The sequence below is a fragment of the Fundulus heteroclitus genome, unplaced genomic scaffold (assembly GCF_011125445.2).
Source record: "Fundulus heteroclitus isolate FHET01 unplaced genomic scaffold, MU-UCD_Fhet_4.1 scaffold_71, whole genome shotgun sequence".
Classification (NCBI taxonomy): Eukaryota; Metazoa; Chordata; class Actinopteri; order Cyprinodontiformes; family Fundulidae; genus Fundulus; species Fundulus heteroclitus.
Window position 1 is genome coordinate 1,345,172 of NW_023397154.1, and position 22,707 is coordinate 1,367,878.

Consider the following 22,707-nt stretch of genomic DNA (forward strand, 5'->3'; position numbering starts at 1 on the left):
GTTTACTTTTTGTTGTTGTATTTTTTTTCCTTCTGTCTTGGCTGTTTAATTCTGAAAAAGCATAAATAAATTTATAAAACACTGTGTACTCACTGGGACTTTGCAGGCTTGACATTTGCAGAAAACAAACTGAAGGTATGGTGCAAAAAAGCCAACACAAACTAAAAAGACGAGGCTGAAGATGTTAGAAGACGACAGTGGCGCCACCAGGGTGTGCCCACGGGTGGCCGTGGCTCCCCCGTGCCGTGTCTTGGCCACCCCACTAACCAGTGTAAATTGTAGTAGCATCAGTTTAGCATTTCATCCCATGATGCCTGCCAGTATCTACTTTCCCCTAGTAATTTTGTTTTTCAATAAAAATTAATAAATGTACATCTTATTCCAAATATGACACAATAAAAAGGCATTGTTTAATTCAAAATGTACTGTTATCGGTCTATGCATATTAGATCATTAGTAACATTAAAAATCAAATAATAAACCAGAAGATGTTAGTAGGCTTTTACTTAAGTCCTTCTAATAGTTTTCTACAGGCAGCTTTACTACAACAGTAGAATAAAATCCTGAAATTATGGCTTTTAGTTTCAGTGTGCCACCCCAAGAGTTTAAGTGGCCAACCCGATGAAAGGTTTCTGGAGGTGCCACTGGAAGACACTGTTGAGGACATTAAACAAAATAAACCGAGGGGAAATGCGCTTGGTTGTGCAACAGATCTGCTCCTTTCAGCAGGCTTTTTTTTCCTTCAGTCTGAGGTAAAGGCAAGAAGTCTGTGGCACCAAACATGCTGCATTCACGTGCAGCTGAGAAATTTACTGTTTCTCTCTTTGACCTGACAAAAGCTACAGCTAAGCATCACAACTCTTGATTTCTGTAACTGGTTCCTCCTGATGTCAACGAGGTCTCTCTGTCACTTTAGACATGTCCGTATATCAGCTACCGATGTGGTAATACAGCATCACAGTTTTATGTTTCCTGTCATGCCTTAAGGGTGAACTTGAACATAACCACAGCAGAGATATGTTTTAAAAGAGTTTATTGGATGATGATGAATAGTGGAAGCAGGAGACCAGAGAGACTGAACCGGACTGGAGGCAGAGGATGTTGATGGCAGGAACTGGATGAGCAGCACGGCAGAGTGAAGACTTGCAGGACCAGAGTAACAGCAGCAGACAGGCTAAGACCAAGCAAACTCAGGCTGGACAAGGAAAGGATGACGTGAGCAGTAATGAGCAGTAGTGAGCAGACGAACCGACAAGGAAGAGCTAAATGAAGGGAGCTTAAATAGGAAGGATGACAGGTGTGCTGAGTTCTGGCTTGATTAGTGGCTGACAGGTGTAGATGATTACTGAGGTGGAGAGGAGACTGGGGTGTATGGAGGGTGAAAAGTGCCCTGAATATGTCCATGGTGCAGCAGGCCAAACTGCAGCATGGACGTTTCCTGATTACTTTGAAATTTAAAGTCTAACTCTTGGACTGAACGTATTTTTTGCCAGATGCATTCAAATAGTCACCAGAGTAAAGAAATGTATATTATATGTGAATTATGTGCGCCGTTTGGAAGTAATTTCGATAAAACTTGCTGTATAAGCGAAAGAGCCCGAACGTTTTTCAATCGGGCAGTTTCGGAATGCGACGTCACAAACAGAACTAGTATCATGCATCCAGCTGCAAACACTATGACTTTTGCTACCGATTTATTAATTTTAATTAATAACTCTTACTCTACGTACAAAAAAATAATAAAAAAAATGTCTGGTACATCTACAAACTCCACCTCAAGCATCGGCGACTCCAACACCGAATATATATACGAAGAAACGGAGTTTGAACAAGGTGAACCTGAGGAGACTATATCTAACGCTGCCCAAGACATAGAGCCCATGCTCCATTGTAAGTACCCCTCAAAATCCTCGCTCGTGAAGTGTAAATTGCATAAAACACTTTTTTCACTGCCGGTAATTCAGTCCTATCGCGTTTCTTTTATGAATTTATCCCATTTCTTTCGGACCTTTTAATCCTTTGGCCAGTATGTAGCGCTACTTTCTGGCCGGCACTAGACCGCGGTGAAGTTGGCTTGACATGGACATTCAAGCTCCGCGGAGTCAGCGGAGCACTCTTGAGAAACTAAAATCAAATCAGATTTATTGACGGTCCCACCGCGTATGGGAGAAGGGAGCAGCTGAGAGACGCTGGCCGAAATCGGAGTCCTTCAACCGGATCAACCGTGAGCTAGAACCCGCTGACTCCGCTGAGCTTCAATGTCCAATGTCAGGCTAACTTCACCGCGGTCTGCACTGCAACCCTAACTACGGCGATTTTTGTTTAATATACGTACATGTACAATGTATGCAAACCCTCTGGCATGAGTCTGTGAAAAGGATTAATAGGACAAAAACACCGGAATAATCCTTAGTGATCAATTGTAGGTTAAAACAGTTTTAACCTACCGGGCGGCTCGTCCTCTTTGCTGAAGCTTGTGTGTGTCCGCTGTGTGTCCGCTTTCTGATGTTACACAAACATGTCTGAACGTCCATCCATCCATTTTCTGACCCGCTTAATCCCTCATGGGGTCGCGGGGTTGTCCCGATATAAAATAATTCTTAGCCGTCCAGTGGTTTCATGGTTCCATGCTCTCTCGTGTGTATTGCCTGCTGTGTTTATAAGGCAGCTAAGCTACTAGCTATGTCGCTGTACGGAAGCCTTGGGCAGCATTTCACAGACTCGCTCCGTCCCTTCAGGCTTTTGCTGTATAAATCTGGCAATATGATACCATCAACCATCAACTTACTCTTAAAACGATCTTGTGATACGTTATCTAAAGAAGAAAAATACACCGAGACCTCGTCAGCTTCCTTCCAGCCCGGCGAGCATGCGCGAAAAACCCGGATGAAAACAATAGAAGTGAACTGGTCTAAAGCGACACTAGAAGGCATTTTATTGTGGATTTAGTTTGGCGATTTTTTTTGAAAGCGCTTGCTCAAAGTAGACGTGGATCAGCAGATTTGGTGTGTGAAAGAAGATACTGGAAAACATCCATATATCCTTGTTCGCCGTACCGGTTGTACAACCTAAACGCCTGTGTGTTTCTATGCAAGTTTGCTGCGCGCATTCTTGGTGTTCTGGAACTGACGTCACACGTCGGAAATGGCCGAGCGTAAATGAAGATAGCACCAAATTCGGAATACCAAAATCGGTGTAAAAAATGTGCAATATTTCATATTTAAACTTAATTTGAACACTTTTGACACCTGAATATTCAAAGTTTACCTTGTTCTGGAAGTTATTCAACGGTTTTCAGGATTTTTTTTCAGTCCAAGAGTTAGACTTTAACTATCTAAAAACATATGGCCATTTTGAGTCAAATAGTAAACTTTGTTTTTAAATATATTACATAGTGGTATTACCTGAAACCAAAAACATTTTAGATCATGAAAAGAGTTTTTCAAGCAATGTCTGTAGAAGGACATCTCTTTCACCATTTCCTTGGTACTCAGAGCAAAATCTCCGGGCGGTAATTCTGTCAGCATAGGTGGGAATGTAGGTGGCCAGGCTCTCATCATCCATGCTTGCTATAGCTGATGTGTCAGTCTACAAGCACAACTAAATGATGGTTATATCAAAAAGAAAAAAAACTATAGATAGACTCTTAAGCACATGTTTATTAATCTTTACAGCAAAATTTATGATTAAATGCATGACATGTTTTTTAAAAAAATAAGCTGCTTATCCTTATACCTATATCTTTTTGTCAGCCAATTTCATTAACATCTATGAAGTAAGCTTACATTCTCAGTCACAGGCCCTGTTTACACGGACACAGTACTTAAAGGGTGTAATTCCCATGCCACACCACTAGTAGTGCTGTGATTTTTGAAGCTCCGCGTCAAATTGCCCAGAAGAGGAAAACAGCGGCTGGCAGAGGACTGTTTCGGCTGCAAACTGTTGTGAATAAACCCACAGCTATTGCTGAAAGTCCCCCTAAGCAACAGTTAAACCTTGTAGGGTGTAAATGGAGAGTACAAAAGCAACGCAAACCTGTTTTCACCGTGTAAACAGAGCCAGATACGGTACTACAGTGCTGCAGGTATATCCAGAGCATAGCTGTTAACTATTGTAACACTGCTCTAGTTTCCCCTATAAACAGCGCCCAAATTCTCTGACATGGGGTCCGTTCTTCGTATGTCGCTAACTCAGTTAGCTGGATTTGATTGTTGACGATTTGGCATGATCTTGGATCGTTTGGTTCTTCGAAACTCATCTTGGACTTGTTGTCATAGCAACATGTGTGCCAGCTTAAGCCTGCTCGAGAGCAGGCTTATTTCATGTAAACAAGATTAGATCGGAGGAGATGGGAAGTCTGTCATAGCCATGTCCATTTTTACGACTGCAACCTGTTGCGGAAGGTGCAAGAATAATTTGCAGAGTTTTTCGAATTAATCGTGTATTGCGCAATAGACAGGATCCTTTAGCGCAGCACGACAGTGTAATAGGCTATGTGCACGATGTTGCTACGCAACTTCCGCTAACTGAAATGGGTATGGGAGCACACTTCCGGTTAGACTGTTCACCCACGGCAAGCAATGGCGTTCTATACTCGCTGCCTGCAGGACCTTCCAAAAATCACAATCAACGACGTCCTCCGGTTTATACGAACCTTCTCATCTGCTCCACGGAGTAAAAAAGAGAAAGGCTTCAAGTTTTACGTGTCGAACTACATTGACAACTTTGAAGGTAAGTAATGCACCAGTCGGTCACTGCTGAGCCAATGTTGACTACCTAGGTTTTTTTTTTTTTATTCTGTACATACATATACTGTCTCGTTTTCACTTCTAACATATTTGTTTTAACTTCAAAGCCATTGTTTCAGATTCTGTTTTAATGTTTTAACCACAGTTTCCAACAAAGACTCGTCAGGGAGAGTGAGCGTCAGGGCGGTCTGTTACAGATCGATGCGCAAAAATTATAAGCCTCATGAACTCAGAGTAGGGTGAAATCACATGAAATGCTTTTGTTCTATGCAAAGAGGACTATATTTTGGGGGTCTTATGTCGCTTGTGTGCAGCGTAAGTTGTAAGTATTTCTAGCTGTTGTGTGTTGGAGTATTAGCGCACATATAAGTTAGCTAACTTTAGCATTAGCATAGCTACACGAGAGCCCCAGAAGCTAGTCTGTTATGACTACAGATTTTCATTATATTGTAAGTTCAAATATATATGACTCTGTTAATACTAAGGCCAGTTCCTAGGCCTGTTCATTCTGCTCTTTTTCTTTTTTTTACTTACTTTAAAGATTGGAACACAGTGCAGTTTACCGCGGTGAAGTTGGTTTTATATTGGACATTGGACATTCAAGCTCCGCAGAGTCAGCGGGATCAATTTATATTATTTTCATATTAGCTGGTCACAAGATAAGAAGTTTATTGATTTTTGTTTCTCAAGAGTGCTTGGTTCAAAGATTTGTTGAAGGTCCCTAACTGCACCACGGCGTAAGGAAGGGGGGAGCAGCTGAGAGACGCTGGCCGAAATCGGAGTGCTTCAACCGGATCAACCGTGAGCTAGATCCCGCTGACTTCGCGGAGCTTGAATGACCAATATCAAACCAACTTCACCGAGGTGTGCAGTTTCTATGTGAGCGATGTCTGTTGTTTACATTGCGTGCGTTTGGTTGGCAAATATGTTCAGAAATGTCCATCTTCTTTAAGTTATGACGTTAGGTAAGCATTACTTTTGTAAACAAAGTTTCTTCATTGTACTATTACTTATTAAAAATATGCATGGTGCCTACCAAAATTCACTGACGTGATGACTTTGCATTCGCTCGTATAAGCCTGCTCAAAGTTGTGGTTTTAGACGCTTTGTGATGCATGAAAAAGCTTGAAATTGATTAAAAACACTGATCACCAAAAGCGCATTGTGCTGCAAAGATAGTTCTTACTCTGTAGACATCTGTATCTAATAGTTATGAAAAACAAATTGGAATGTCAACCAAAAGTGCATTCATTAATTTCATCTTTATTAAGAACACACATAAGCATAAATAGGCCAAGGCTTAAAAAAAACAAAAAAAGATTTTGTCCTGCACTTTCTTCCAGTCTTTTTTTCCACTTTTCGGCACTTTCTGCGTGCTTAAAAATTATGACATAACCATTGTATAGTTTGACAGTTTATTTTTTACTTTAGATTACATTTGAAGACTGCTCGCCGGTAGAGATCAGAGAAGTTGAGTGTTCCTGTGTGGCTGGTACAGTGTTGTGCAATCACAGCGTTGCATTACTTTACCAGACTGCACACTACTCTGCTCTGAATTTGACTGCTGTGCCACCAGTACTAAGCTGTACTGAGACGGAACAGAGCTGGCACAAACCAAGGATCATGGTAAGTGAATCACATGAAAATCCTTTTGTGTAACACACCATCCAATTCTATTTCAAACAACCTAGTGACCTGTAAAGTCATATAGACAATTTATCTGCACTACAGATTCTTGCTGATCTCTAAAACGTTGATGTCACATCACCACCATAAATACATAAACATTAAAACAATTGTCAGTCAAATTAGTTTTTTTTATTCATGTCTAAAGACATGGATAATTGAAATATACATTTGATATTCTACATTTACATTGTGTACCTTTCTGTGTGTGTTATCACTAATGTTTTTTTTTTTAAGCATTTAATTGAATTCTTTTACAGGGTGTTAAACCAGGCCGTGTGCGTGACATGGTTTTTACGTCTGCAAGACCAAAACAGCAGCGCACAGTCGGAAACGGTGTAAGGTAATTATATTGAAGGTTTAAATAACTGAATATGTTCTTTGAATACTTATTTTGAGTAACAATATTTACTTGGATGTCTTTTTTTTTTTTTTTTTTTTTTTTTTTTGAAGGAGCAAACGTTACAAGGCAGTGCGAGGAGACACACCAGACCCTGATGTCCTCAGAGTAGCAGAGGTGTATCAGGACTTTCCAGCAGACCTTGCACCTCTCATTACTACGATGGCAATCAGTGCTGATGTGCCTTTAGTTGATTTAGCCTTTGGTAAGGTCCAGGAAGGCAGTCCGTTTGCTTTTCAGCATCCACTACCAGTCAGCCGGATAATAACTCGCCATGTGGATGCCCCTCCTACGCCGTCACTGCCTCTTGACCACCACCATCTCGAGCCCACCTGTGTCCAGTTTGTCTGCAGCCAACAGCAACAGCTTGAACTGGAGTGTCTTGCGACAACGCTGGAACAGTCCCGCCAAATTGAGGTTGCCACCAGGGAGCAGAGCGCAACAGTTCAATGGCATGATGTCAGGAGGCCCTGTATTACTTCTTCTCGGTTCTGGGAAGTATGTCATGTGAGATGAGCCACTTCTGCTTTGTGCTTAGCGCAGCGCATCAAGAAGGCAACAGCAGCCACAGGCGCCATGAAAAGGGGCCTAGCACTTGAACCATCAGCTATCCAGGAATACTGCAGGATCAAAAACACCAACTTTTGGCCCTGTGGGTTCGTCATTCACCCTGATGCTCCATGGTTGGGCTCTTCTCCAGATGGTGTTGTTTTTGACCCGACAGAGAGGCCAACATTTGGTTTGTTGGAGATAAAATGTCCCAATACAAAGAGCTATGTGGATTGTCGCTATTTAAAAAAGTGTAATGACACAATGAGGCTTGCGTCAAGTCACAGCTACTACTGGCAGGTGCAAGGGCAGCTTTTAATCACAGGCATGGAGTGGTGTGATTTTGTCGTCTATGCTGAGGATGACATTCTTGTCCAACGCATTTATCGAGATCCCAGTGTGTTTGAAACAATTAGGGCAAAGGTTGACCATTTTTACTTTTATGTGTACTTTTCCAGTTTCTAAAATGCCAGGCTTCAGGTCAAACCAATTTAGGTTTGTTTGGTTGTCTGAGCACGTTAACATGTATTTTGTTATTTTGTGTATAGCTTAGTATTTAGTTCAACAATGTCATGTTGTCCTATTTACTTCTGTTCTGAAAGTTTTTCACTATATGCCATGTTGTGGACTAAGTAGCTTTAATAGCACAATAAAAGTTAGTTATTTGAGTATTCCAGTTTGTTTATTGATCTAAATTTCCCCAAAAATGTTTTTTAATGGAATCAGTAATTAAGAAGTATTGGTTTTATAAAGTCTTTTATTTGTAGCCTTTACAAACAAGTAGCAAAATTTACAAGACAAAAAAACTACTTTGAAAATGGTATCCTGTGATGTGTAAAAAAAAAAATCACAGACAAATTGTTGAGGTGACTCGCTCATTCCTGTGAGGAGTTATGAGTGTTGTTTAAGAATTAACCACAACTCTCAATTCAGTCACTAGGGGGCAGTGAACACGAGACATGGGAACGTTCATTATGTTCACATTTTAATAATTTCACAATTAAATTAGTTTGTGGAAAATCCCCTCAGCTAAACAAAACAAAGAACAAAATAGTCTAAAACAGGACAAAACCAGGTCAAACATCTGAAATTACAGAGATTTTAGCAAGTAACCCAAGCCTTCACAAGGGGCCCATTTTGGTAATTTACCAAGTAACAAGCCACATTGAACAGTTCATCAATAATCCCACATGCAGCTAGTGGGATAACGCCATCAAAAAATTTGTTCTCCTTCACTCTCCTGATGCAGCGCTCTACATGGATCCTCAAGCGAGCAATGTTTTGGGTCTGAAGGACATCTTGTGGTTTCATCTGCCTTTTCCCTGAGCGGAAAGGTGGTCTATAGACTTTGCAGGGAACCAAATTGTCAACTAGAAATCCCCTGTCAACCATTATCGCCATGTCAGGCTCTAGTACACTGATGATGCCAGATTGTTTGAAGATCTCACGATCACTCATGGATCCAGCGTAAAGGGCAGAGACAAATGTGATGGCACCATGAGGTGCTATGCCAATCATGGCCTTCAGTGTGGAGTGGGATTTGTATGTTGAAAACACCTCACTCTGCAACATGAGGTCTGATGGTGTCTGGCAATAGATCTCAGTGCAATCAAGCACTACTTGGGTGTCCGGAAACAATGCAAACTCCTCGGGAAGCCTAGCACGCACCACTTCACGAGGCAACCAGAGGCGTTTGCGTCCAAGCAGATCGTACAGGAAGTTGGCCCACGTGGTGATGATCCTGCTCACTGTCGTTCTGTGAATGTCAAACCTCTCACCGAGATCTCTGTGTGTGGAGCCAACGGCCAGGTACATCAAGAAAAGGAAGAGCTCATCTATAGGACGAAGTTTCTTTAAAAGAAGAATAGACAATTAGTCATTATGCACATGAAGAACTTAAAATAGTGTGTGTGTGTGTATATATATATATATATATATATATATATATATATATATATATATATATATATATAGATATACACACACACATATGTATACACTGTTTGTCGTAGATTCATACCGTGGATGTGGGAAATCTATTAGAGCTAGCTGTAGAAGACTTGGTGTTGGTGACACGGATCATCTTTGTCATCACAGCAGGCTCAACCAGCTTCCAAAAACACAGGAAATGTCGGTATGAGGCAAACCTGTTGATATGATGGTTTTAGAAAAAACATATATAACAAATACTGACATTACACGTAGTGATTAACGTTTTGAAGGCTGGTCGCTGACAAAAGCACCTGGCACCGAGGGAAAGGAAGAGAAAGGCGCAGTTACAGCGTTGAGGCACAGTAACTGCGCCTCTCTCCTCCTTTCCCTCGGAGCGCTCGTAGTTAAATGCAGAATTAATAAAAACGAAACTTATAAACAGACTAATAGGCGTTTTACACTGTATCTGGTTAGCAGATCTGTTTTCTGATCCAGCGTGCAGCCATAGCTGGTTTTGAATGAAGGATTTATCTGGGAGCCGCTCTCCCCAGAAATAAGATGTGAAAGAAGGTGAACCAGCTCCGCAGAAGGCTGGTCTAGGCTGAGCTCTGTGTGTATATATATATATATATATATATATATATATATATATATATATATATATATATGGACATGAAATATTAATGTATTTACTGCACCAATAAAGCAATTATAGTTTATACAGTACATGTAGCATAAATAGGAACGACAACAATAATGATAACAAATACTAACCTGGTATAATGCCGAATGTCGTCGTCTGAGCATTTAAAACGTTCCAGACAGAAACGGGTCCGCAGATGCAGCCGCTCAACCTCACGCTGCAACAACTCCACTTGTTTCTGCAGAGCCTCGTTTTGGATCAGTAGCTCGTTGGCCATAACTCCACTTGCAGGTGTAACACAGTAATCATGATCAGGAGCCACCATCGCCGAACAGCCCACAGTCGGCTCTGCAGCAGCGGGGCTTTCCGCCTCTTTCCCCCTAGGTCTACGTTCCCACACACTGGGTCTTGGCGCGGGCAAAGAATAGTTATTCCATTCAAATAAAACAGGTATAGCACCCTTTTTAAGCATCTCTTCCCCCTTGGTGTCTGTACCAGTTGATCAGGCAGGAAATGCCGACTGCATACCCGTGTCTCTCTGCGGGGACTAAAATCTTGCCTTCGAATTTTGATTAGCCAATGCTGACGCACCACACTATCGACAGGGAAGCGGTGAAAGCTAACCTTACTGTTGTACCGTGATGAGCACGTACATCTGGGCACACAGCAGTGCAGTGATGAACCATTAATCCACTGGTAACGTGGTCTCTTACTCTGGACTCCCGACAAGCTCATTTTTCTAATCTCTCTGACAACAACAGGTCTATTTCAACCGGAAGTGGATGCCATCACCACGCTTGACAGGAAGTTAGCGGGCGCCATCTTGTGCACATAGCCTATTAAACAGCGGACAGTGTACAACTATGAGCAGGAGATTCACTGGGTGGAACTGTCTCTCTGGTTAACAATTGCATGTCATAAATTTACGTAAGGGGGGTTTCGGACTTCCTGGGGCATTTTTACGACGTCGAGCCTCTCGCTGGTATGCACAGATGTGCCCTAAGATACACATTCTGTTTTTAAACCTGATATTATTCCTTACCAGGGACACATTTTAGGTTACACAAATTAGTTAGGTTATTCTTTATTAGCTCACAAGTATTGAGATTTTTCTATTGTACATATAACAGTTGTCAGCTATGATATACCAGCTTTTCACCAGGATTTGCTATATTACCAGGTGTTTTATTCAGGTTAAAAACAATGTTTTTAAATTTTTTATTGCTGTGTGCCACTGAGAACATAAACTCGAAGTTATTATTTCATTTAGATACACTGATCTTATGCAATTTCTGCCTGCTTTACCATGGGTGAGCATTTGCAGTTAATTGACTCCCTATGATGACTAAATACTGTTAATTGTTAATGTTTTGTAACAAAATTAATTTTGTTCTCAAACAGAGGGATAGAGAACAGTAATTTGGATGAGGGGTTCTTTTGCAGGACCCCACGGGAGGTATGTGACTGCATTGTAAATTAGATAACGGTTGTTTAAAAAAACCCGAAAGAGCTCTCCCATGGCTCTCTGAATGTTTGTTCAGTCGACTCCTAAGAAACAGGCCGGGACCATAAAATAGATTTAATGGGTGAAGTGTCAGACAGAACGTATCTGCTAGACAAAGACTCCATAAGGCCGGTTAGCTCAGCCCCCTCTAGGTTCTTAGAAACAGGCTTAAATAGATTTAGCAGTACAAAAAGTGAATGTTAAATAAAATAGAACAACTACATAACATAGAAAAACTGGATAAAATAGAAAAACAGAGGGCAACAGGGGGTAACTTAATGCATATCTAAGCTAGTTCTATTACAGGTCCTGTTTAAGTAAGCAGTTTAAAATCATTGGTGTGTCAGGATTTGTAACAACTTGATAGACAGATGTGGATGCAGGACTTTTTAATTTGAGGATGGTATCTCTTGAAGGTAAACAAAGTGAGGAATTCATTGCAAGGGGACTACATTCTATGAAATGACCTGATAGGGGTTTGCTTTTTCTCTCAGATTAAACAGAGGAATTTTTTCGCAGCTCACAGAGTGGATATCTGAAATTGGAATAGAGGTTACAGAAATGTTTTGTGGAAAGTGGTGCAATCTATGGTAATTTTTGAATCCAAAAGAGCATGCTGACATTCTTACAGGATAAATGTACTTTGATTTCAAAACCGCTTTAACTAATTTTTGATTCCACAGACACGGCGATCCCCACCAGAGGACGAAAGTATTTGTGTGTGCGTGTGTGCATTCTCTTGTAGGACAATCAGAGGCCCACGGAAGGAGAGGACAGAGAAATTGTGATAAAGTGTCTCATTAACTATTACATTTCTAAAATAGGTTTCCCATAGGATGAAGATGTAACAATGGAAGGTGGTAAGGATTAATGGGGATTCTAAAAACAATTGGCTAAAATCTGTGCACAGACTAAAATTGAAAATGGGGTTAAAAGCTGTGATGTTTGTTTCTTGTGGGAGTGTTCAGTTAATTTCATTACAGGATACAATTCCATATGACTGAAAGGAGTTTTTTGGGGCCGAAGTCAACCTCCGGCTTTACAGGTAGCACACGACATTTGATATCAAAAGATTGTCATGTAAGTTTCAGGTTGTGTTGGATACATAAAAACTTGGAGAGTCCAGGAATGTGAGGGGAGTCCACCAACCCCCGACCTCAAAGGAGTGCACGCTAAGGTCATCAACAGGCAGATGTGGGGGCCAAGGACCAGGGGCCCATCGGATTCCAGAGCCATGTGTACCAGCCGCCAGAGGGTTCAAGGAAAGATCACCGGAGTAACTTGAAGCGCCGAGCCACTCACGGATGAGGCAGCTGGATTTTTATTTTGTTTCTGTTTTTTATTTTTAATAAAATGATTCACATACAGATGTGTGGGGATCGGCGGTTGGAACAAGTACTCTGTACACCATTGTCTTTAAGGGCAAGGACAAGACATCTCTGAGACGCAAGACATCATGACAACAATTGAATGCATTGTGTAAAAAAAAAAAAAAAAAGAATTTTGTAATCACTGTATTTGTCTTATGTGTCTGTCTCTTCTCGAGGTCGGTCGGTTTTTCTTCAGCTCTCCAGATCTCCTTATCTGCTATTACCCCTGCCCCCACTCTCCTGCTATTTGCTTTGTCTTGTGTCTTTTGTGCCATTTCTTCATAGCAACCGAAAGCTCTAAGGCAATTATGGATCTCGTCAGCTGGTCTCTCAACACTATTGATCACATTTTTTCAACTGGAAAGCAAAGGACCGGGGAGCGTGCCTGTCCCGACGGAACTTTTTTTGCGGGATACATCTTGGACCCGTGGCAGAAATGGTCCACGTTGTGTCTCTCAATTCTTTCTGTTGAGGACGTCGAAAATGTCTACTTATTCGGATTTACGATACTTGGATTCCTCTTTTTTGGCCTCGGAGGATATTTAATGTATCAACACCTTCAAAAGCTGCTGGCGGTCAATATGGCCTTGATGAGACTGCCAGCGGCAGTCGACGCGATCACGAGGTCGTTGAATGAACAAAACGGACGGCTTGATAAGCTGACCGCGGTTGTGGTACAGAGATGAGATGGGATAAAACCTGGAAGTGTGAACGTTACTAGCCCATCGATTGGATTATTGGAATATTGGATCCTGAAGCCAGCGGCGAAAAGACTCTAAGTCTGACAGAAAAGTTGGTGTCAGCTTGTTCTCATAACAAATTGTGTTTTTTAAATCGGACTCCCCGTTATCAAATTCTCCCTGAGTTGTTATGGCGACATCGCACAAATCCTCTGCTCCCCCCACCTTCCTTGCTGACATCTGTGGAGGAGTCAAGCTGGAGCTGGATAGTGATAGACTTTCCATCAAGGACACTTGCCTGCCGGAGGGACAGCCTTCACGGACATACAGATTTCCACACAACATGCACCCAGACGCACATATGCTCACAAATACAGATGACACCCGAGCAGCACTCAAATGTTTACCTTCTGCATATATGAGTCATCTGCATTGTCCATGGCTTTGTAGCAATCCCTCATACTGAGAAACCATGAAGCGACAGTGGAAAGAAAAACTCCCCATTAACGTGTAGGAAAACCTCCAGCAAAATCGGGCTCAGTATGAATAGTCATCTGCCTCGACCGACTGGAGGTTACAGAAGACAGAGCAGAGACACAACAAGACAGACAAACAAGCACACATTGATCCAGTAATCTGTTCTACATTAGATGGTAATAGTGGATGATTTGACTTCTCTGGAAGATTTCACAGCTAACAGAACATCAGACCAGGTGTACCTACTATGAAGAAAAAAAAGAGAGAGAACAAAAAGTTAAAAGCTGAAATGACAATAGTCATTTCAATGCAATGCAAAATTGGAGAACAGTAGAACTCAGTAGAGTGAGAAAAATAGGCCCTGATGTCCTCCAGCAGCCTATGCCTATAGCAGCATAACTATAGAGGTAGCTCAGGGTAACATGAGCCACTCCACCTATAAGCTTTAACAGCTCCCAATTAAATGAATGTCTCTTTTTATTTATGTTGCAACATGCTGAGTCTCAATGTTTTATGTTTTTTTTTTGTTTTGTTTTTTGCTCAGTGCAGAGGTAGTTTTTAACTGTTGTTGGTGCTGTTATCACACCCTTGGCTGATCTACATAAGCCAAAAGAGAAGTAACACCTGGAGGAACAGAATGTACATTAACTGAAGGCCACATTCTTCCTGCATTTCACAGAGGTCATCGAGAGAAGCAGAGGTGAGAGACGTCTCTTAACATTTACAGAAAAGTTTTTATTCTCTTATTTGTGGTGATCAGAACACAAGTTTGAAACAGGATATTTCTGTCGGTATAAGAAATGGTCTGAAAGTCAATAAACCAGGACTCAACAGTAGCAATAGCATCAGGCCTGTATTAAGACAATGTGGTGCCCCTGGGCACTATACCTCCAAGCCCCCCCCCCCCTCTCTTACCCGTGCTGTCCTCCGGTCAAAAACATCAGACATAATCAAGGGGATTTCTGTAATGTAATTTACTATTTACTAACTTACACAACTACATGTAGGCATATGTGCAGTGAGCAATATTCAAATATTTCATTTTAAAATGTTGAAATCAAAAAAATCTTGATTTATTTATCATTTATTATTATTGTGACATCAGTGTTCACAAAACGAATAATGCATGGTCTTTCAACAATTTCAAGTAAATAATATAACAATTTATGAAAAATATATTTTTAAAGCATGTGTCATGTGGTGCCCCCCCCCATGGTTGGTGCCCCTAGGCACTGGCCCACTGGCCCTTATGGATAATCCGGCCCTGATAGCATCTTTTGAGTGGCTTCTAGAATTCAGTATTGTTTGGTTGTCTGTCGGATTCCTACTCGGTTTCAGAGAAGTTTTCCAAATATAGATCCAAATAAATATTACAGACTGTGAAAATATCTCATTTGCTGAAGACTTTTTAGATGCCCCCAATGATGTACTGTGACATGTTATGGAAGAGTGCACAGCTTTCTATTTATTTATTTTAATTGTTTTTTTTTTTTGTTGGGGCTGTATTAATTAGGCTTAATTCAATCAAATTTTATTTATATAGCACCAATTCACAACACATGTCATCTCAAGGCTCTTTACAAAGTCAAATTCAATCATATTATACAGATTGGGTCATATTATACAGATTGGTCAAAAATTTCCTATATAAGGGAACCAGTTGATTGCTTCAAAATCCCGACAAGCAGCATTCACTCCTGGGGAAGCGTAGAGCTACAGTGGACAGTTCTCTGCATTGTTGATGGCTTTGCAGGAATCCCTCTTACTGAGCAAGCATGAAGCGAAAGTGGAAAGAAAAACTCCCCATTAACGGGAAGGAAAACCTCCAGCAGAACCGGGCTCTGTATGAACGGTCATCTGCCTGGACTGACTGGGGGTTACAGAAGACAGAGCAGAGATACAACAAGAGAGACAAAAAAGCACAGAAGCACACATTGATCCAGTAATCTGTTCTACACTAGTTGGTAATAGCGGGTGATCTGTCTTCTCTGGATGATGTCACAGCTAACAGAACGTTAGACCAGGTGTACCTACTCTGAAGAAAAAAGTTAGAGAGCAAAAAGTTAAAAGCTGAAATGAAAACAGTCATTTCAATGCAATGCAAAACTGGAGAACAGCAGACTAGAGAACAGTAGAACTCAGTAGAGTGAGAAAAATAGGCCCTGATGTCCTCCAGCAGCCTAAGCCTATAGCAGCATAACTATAGAGGTAGCTCAGGGTAACATGAGACACTCTGACTATAAGCTTTAACAGCTCCCAATTAAATGAATGTCTCTTTTTATTTATGTTGCAACATGCTGAGTCTCAATGTTTTATGTTTTTTTTTTGTTCTGTTTTTTCTTCTTTTTGCCTAGTGCAGAGGTAGTTATTTACTGTTGTTGGTGCTGTTACCACACCCTTGGCTGACCTACATAAGACAATAGAGAAGTGACACCTGGAGGAACAGAATGTACATTAACTGAAGGCCACATTCTTCCTGCATTTCACAGAGCTCATCGAGAGAAGCAGAGGTGAGAGACGTCTCTTAACATTTACAGAAAAGTTTTTATTCTCTTATTTGTGGTGATCAGAACACAAGTTTGATACAGGATATTTCTGTCGGTATAAGAAATGGCCTGAAAGTCAATAAACCAGGACTCAATAGTAGTAATAGCATCTTTTGATTGGCTTCTAGCATTCAGTCTTGTTTGGTTGTCTGTCGGATTCCTACTCGGTTTCAGAGAAGTTTTCCAAATATACATCCATATAAATATTACAGACTGTGAAAATATCTCATTTGCTTAAGACTTTTTAGATGCCCCCAATGATGTACTGTGACATGTTATGGAAGGGTGCACACAGCTTTCTTTTAATTTATTTATTTTTTTTTTTTTTGTTGGGGATGTATTAATTGGGCTTAATTCAATTAAATTTTATTTATATAGCACCAATTCACAACACATGTCATCTCAAGGCTCTTTACAAAGTCAAATTCAATCATATTATACAGATTGGGTCATATTATACAGATTGGTCAAACATTTCCTATATAAGGGAACCAGTTGATTGTTTCAAAGTCCCGACAAGCAGCATTCACTCCTGGAGAAGCGTAGAGCCACAGGGAGAGTCGTCTGCATTGTACATGGCTTTGCAGCAATCCCTTATACTGAGCAAGCATGAAGCGACAGTGGAAAGAAAAACTCCCCATTAACGGGAAGGATAAACCTCCAGCAGAACCAGGCACAGTATGAACGGTCATCTGCCTCGACTGACTGGGGGTTACGGAAGACAGAGCAGAGACACAACAAGAGAGACAAAAAAGCACAGAAGCACACATTGATCCAGTAATCTGTTCTACATTAGATGGTAATAGTGGATGATCTGTCTTCTCTGGAAGATTTCACAGCTAACAGAACATCAGACCAGGTGTACCTACTATGAAGAAAAAAGAGAGAGAGAAAAAAGTTAAAAGCTGAAATGACAACAGTCATTTCAATGCAATGCAAAACTGGTGAACAGTAGAACTCAGTAGAGTGAGAAAAATAGGCCCTGATGTCCTCCAGCAGCCTATGCCTATAGCAGCATAACTATAGAGGTAGTTCAGGGTAACATGAGCCACTCCAACTATAAGCTTTAAGAGCTCCCAATTAAATGAATGTCTCTTTTTATTTATGTTGCAACATGCTGAGTCTCAATGTTTTATGTTTTTTTTTTGTTTTTGTTTTTTTTTTTTTGGTTAGTGCAGAGGTAGTTTTTTACTGTTGTTGGTGCTGTTACCACACCCTTGGCTGATCTGCATAAGCCAATAGAGAAGTGACACCTGGAGGAACAGAATGTACATTAACTGAAGGCCACATTCTTCCTGCATTTCACAGAGCTCATCGAGAGAAGCAGAGGTGAGAGACGTCTCTTAACATTTACAGAAAAGTTTTTATTCTCTTATTTGTGGTGATCAGAACACAAGTTTGATACAGGATATTTTTGTCGGTATAAGAAAAGGTCTGAAAGTCAATAAACCAGGACTCAATAGTAGTAATAGCATCTTTTGATTGGCTTCTAGCATTCAGTCTTGTTTAGTTGTCTGTCGGATTCCTACTCGGTTTCAGAGAAGTTTTCCAAATATACATCCATATAAATATTACAGACTGTGAAAATATCTCATTTGCTGAAGACTTTTTAGATGCCCCCAATGATGTACTGACATGTTATGGAAGGGTGCACAGCTTTCTTTTTATTTATTTTATTTATTTTTTTGTTGGGGATGTATTAATTAGGGTTAATTCAATTACATTTTATTTATATAGCACCAATTCACAACACATGTCATCTCAAGGCTCTTTACAAAGTCAGATTCCATTAGATCCTCCAGGTTGGTCAGAAAGTTTCCTCTCTAAGGAAAACCAGCAACAAGTCTTGACAAGCAGCATTCACTCCTCCTGAAAGGAGTCACAGCAGGGCCGGCCCGAGGCAATTAGCGAACTAAGCGGCCGCTTGGGGCCCCCTGACCACCAGGGGTCCCCCCAATTTATTTATTTTTTTTTTTTACAATTAATTTAATGACTGAATGAATGATGATGAAAGAATTTATTTAATATGTTTTGTGACAGTTTGTATTCAGAAGTTAAAAAAAAAGATTAAAGTATTTTTTTGTATCGTTTATTAATTTATTTTATGTTAATACATAACTTCACTGTATTCGTTTATAATATTCGCTACAGTCACAGGCTATGATTTTAAGAAAAATAAAGATCCACTTAAATGTGAATAATTTCGTCCAGTGAGTCTATTCGGATGTCATTATAGGATATTGACCAAAGTACTAGCAGCAATGATTGAGCCTGTTATAAGTAATATAATACTTCCTGACCAGACAGGATTTGTAGCTGGTTAACAACTTCCCAGTAATCTCCATCGCCTTTTTAATATGATGTACACTGCTGATGATAACGTTGATCAAGAGATTGTAATATCCCTAGATGCCCACAAAGCCTTTGATAGAATATAGTATCTTAATTTGCTTAACATCCTTGAGAGATTGGGATTTGGTCCTAAATTTCGTTCGTGGATTGAGTTAATATATGCGAATCCCCAAGATATGGTAAGAACGAATAACATAATATTTGACCCATTCCCTTTGTTTCGGGGGAACAAGACAGGGGTGTCCTCTGTCAGCCCTGTTCTTTGATGTGGTAATCCAGCCTCTTCCAATAATCTTGAGGAATGCTGCTGAACTGGGGGGAATACGCAGGGGGATGGAAAATCATAAACGTTTGCTGTATGCTGACGACCTTCTCCTTTTCCTGTCAAATCATACATGTCTAACACATACATTCTTCGTCTGTATGTGTTAGACATGGACTAACACAGTTTAAAGTGCTACATAGACTTCATTTCACAAGGGACAAATTGGCAAGAATTGACCAGGGAGCTAATCCGACTTGCCCTAAATGTAAACATGTTCCAGCCAACACATCTCAGATGTTCTGGTCTCTCCCCAGGCTCAAAGAATTCTGGATCAAAATCTTTAAAACATTTTCATCCATTTATAAGAAAATTATTGAACCCTTTCGTTTGGTAGCCATTTTTGGTGTGGCACCAGGGAAACAGAATTAACGACTGTCAAAGGAAAGCAATGGTATTTTCGTCATTGTTGGCCAGGAGATTGATTGTCTGTGTTTTTTTAGCTGTTTTTGTGATGTAAAGTCTGAGTCCTACTCTTTTGTTCTGTATGTTTTGAATGAGATGTCTTTTGTTTCAATATGAAAAATGAATTAAAAACAATTTGATTATTATTATAATTATTCACTATAACATTATAGTGTGACATTTGTATCAATCATCTTCTAGCATAGGTGATTCTGCATGGTGGGAGGGGGGCCCTCAAATCAAACTCTGCTTAGGGCCCTCAAGAGGCTTGGGCCGGCACTGAGTCACAGACAACAAAAGTCTGACTTCCGTTGACAACTAACGATGGCAGGGAATCTGTTTGCTACAATGTTTTGTAATGTATAAATTATGCACCTTTGATGCAGATGTTGTTTCAAGCCTGAGCATAGTGTATATTTTAAGAATTGTAAGAAAAGTATCACAGAGTCATACTTGGTTCCAATGACTTTGGACCTATTTAATAACACAAATATCTTGCTGGTGCCTGCAGCAGTAGCAGTGGTTCAAGGTATCTTTATGGTCTCCAAGGGGTGATTTGCTTTACAGCAGGAAGGAAAAGAAAAAAAAAACTAAACATAAACAGGAACACATGCACGGGTGAACTTATAAGTTAGGATACATGCTAAACAAACTGCTGGAAGGATTCATGCAGCAAAACATCTCTGTTTTTTATTATTATTTTTTTGTCGGTTAAAGATCTAAAATATTAGAATTTAGTCTTTGGAACCTCAGTTGAACCAAAAAAAAATATTTTTTTTTTAACCTGAATGTAAATATTATTTTATTTCTGTTTCAGATACTTCAGATCCTGATTTACAGGAAGCTACCGGTGAGTCCTTACCTATCATATTTGTGATTGAAGTAGGATATATATCATATTTTAACACTGCATTTGTCACACCTTTATCTCTGTGATGGCAGAAAAGGGGCTTCCAAGAAGCGAAAGGCAGAAGAAAACCAGCCAGATATAAGAGACTTCTTCAAGAACAAGGTATTTAATCATTGCTTAACATTCATTATGATCATATTTGTAGTTTGTTGTAATGTTAAATAAATGTGTGCATGGATGTCTAATATTTAGCGTGGCCAGCCAGACTAACTTATACCATGTGTATTAAATACACAGCTTGTCGATCTGGACAGGCTCAGAATCTCCGGTCTAGAACTTACTCGACCAATCACAGCACAGGAGATAGGTGCTTATGATGCATCACTCTTTACCCATAATGCAACAGTGCTTTACTTACTTACCTACTTAGTCCATTACAGTCAAGATGGTGGACCACATCTAAGTGATGTTTTAATGATGCCCTTTATTATGTCCTGAATGAGCCGGATACATCTTTAAAACTCATTCCAAAAAGAGTAAAAAACCAAACAACTGGACTTGTTTTCCGTAGTTTGAAGACGATTCGCCTCCTATCTAGAAAGCTTTCCCAATTCAAAAAGTTTTAAGTCGTTGATGACTTTAACGACTTCCCATTACTAAGGGGGTGAACCTGTTTCTGTTAAATTTGCATGTTATCTAAGCCATTACAAGGCCTTTGTTGGGCAGTAGTATAAAGCTTGATACTCCACATTACTCCAGACTTTTTGAATTGAGAAAGCTTCCTGGATACGAAGTATCCTGTAATTAGAAAAATTGTGCTTGTCCCCAGCCTTATAAATAGGAATAACCTTAGCAATCTTCATCTTTTTTGCAATACATTTCATTCTGATTCAGACAGGTGCAGTTCATTTTAAAGATGCGGTTTTAGGGCGTATTCAGACAGGGTAGGGGCGGATTTAGTAAATTTGGGGCCCTAGGAAAAGAAAGGCATGGGGCCCTCTGAAATGAGAAGACAACACATGAAACAGACCCATTATACAGATACATACATTTTAATAGACTAGACATACATTATTTTTTCTAACTTTTATCCCTCTCTTATCCCTTTTCTTGTTGTTTTCCTCTGTATGTTTTCTTTTGTCCCTTTTTCTAGTAGACAAGCCATGAACTACTTATCTGTTCTCCATTTTTCATTTGAATGAAATAATAGCTGGAAGTAAATCTGCGCCCGTCTCCATTTCTTGGGAAGATCCTGTTCTTCACCTGGAGCGGTCCTCTCTACTATAGAGCAGTGTGGATGACCAGACAGCTGATTGGTCAGAGCTGGGTCATCTTCAGGAAGTATACTGTGCTGACTGCTTACCAGCAGAGCGGATGATGCTGGACTCTCTCAGTCTGGTGGAACAAAATCATTATCAAAGCCTGGCTGGATAATTTTGGAACTCTCTCTGTCCCAGCCCATTTCTGTCATTCTAAAAAAAACACAGAAAACACAGTATAAGGCTTTTACTCAGTGGTTAAATGTACATTTACTCAATTGCTAAAGTAGAAATTTAAGGATTTTATGCAACTTCAATTTTGTCTACATCACTGTAACTCAGAGGAGCATACTGCAATTTCTACTCTACTACTAAACCTATTTATATGCTGTGCTCGACCCTCAACATCTACAGCTGTACACAATAACACACATTAAAGCAATGTTAATACAAATCTGTACAAAGCTGGGCCCTAGGCAACTGCCTAGTTTCGCCTAATAGTGAATCCGCCCCTGAGACAGGGACAAAACGGCGGTGGGGCTTAGGGGAGCTGAGGGGAGCTGAGGTGTGTCTACCTGCTGAATGTAACCGCTGTAAAAGTTTTTTATTTCTCTGATTTATAACAACGTTAAGGAGCACTCTGTTATGGTTACTCTGGTCTGCTCTACCAAAGGTGTCTCTCTCTCATCATCAAACACAAATTAAAGTTCTTCGTGTTTGTATTTTGCGACGTAAATTGTGAGTCAGACTCAGATTAAGAAGCTGTTACATGAAATAAACAAAGTGAGAACACACAGGTAGGTCATTAGTTTAGTCCCCTGCCTGAAAGACGTTTCAGGTTGTGGAGGTGTGGCTGATCTGAGCGTCTCTTTCTTTCTCTCGCTCCAGGCTGAGCCACTGATGAATCCTCAGGATTCTGTTGTGGATGTTGCAACTTTATTGCAGTTTATTTAAATTATATTCAAATTTTATTCCCACAACTTT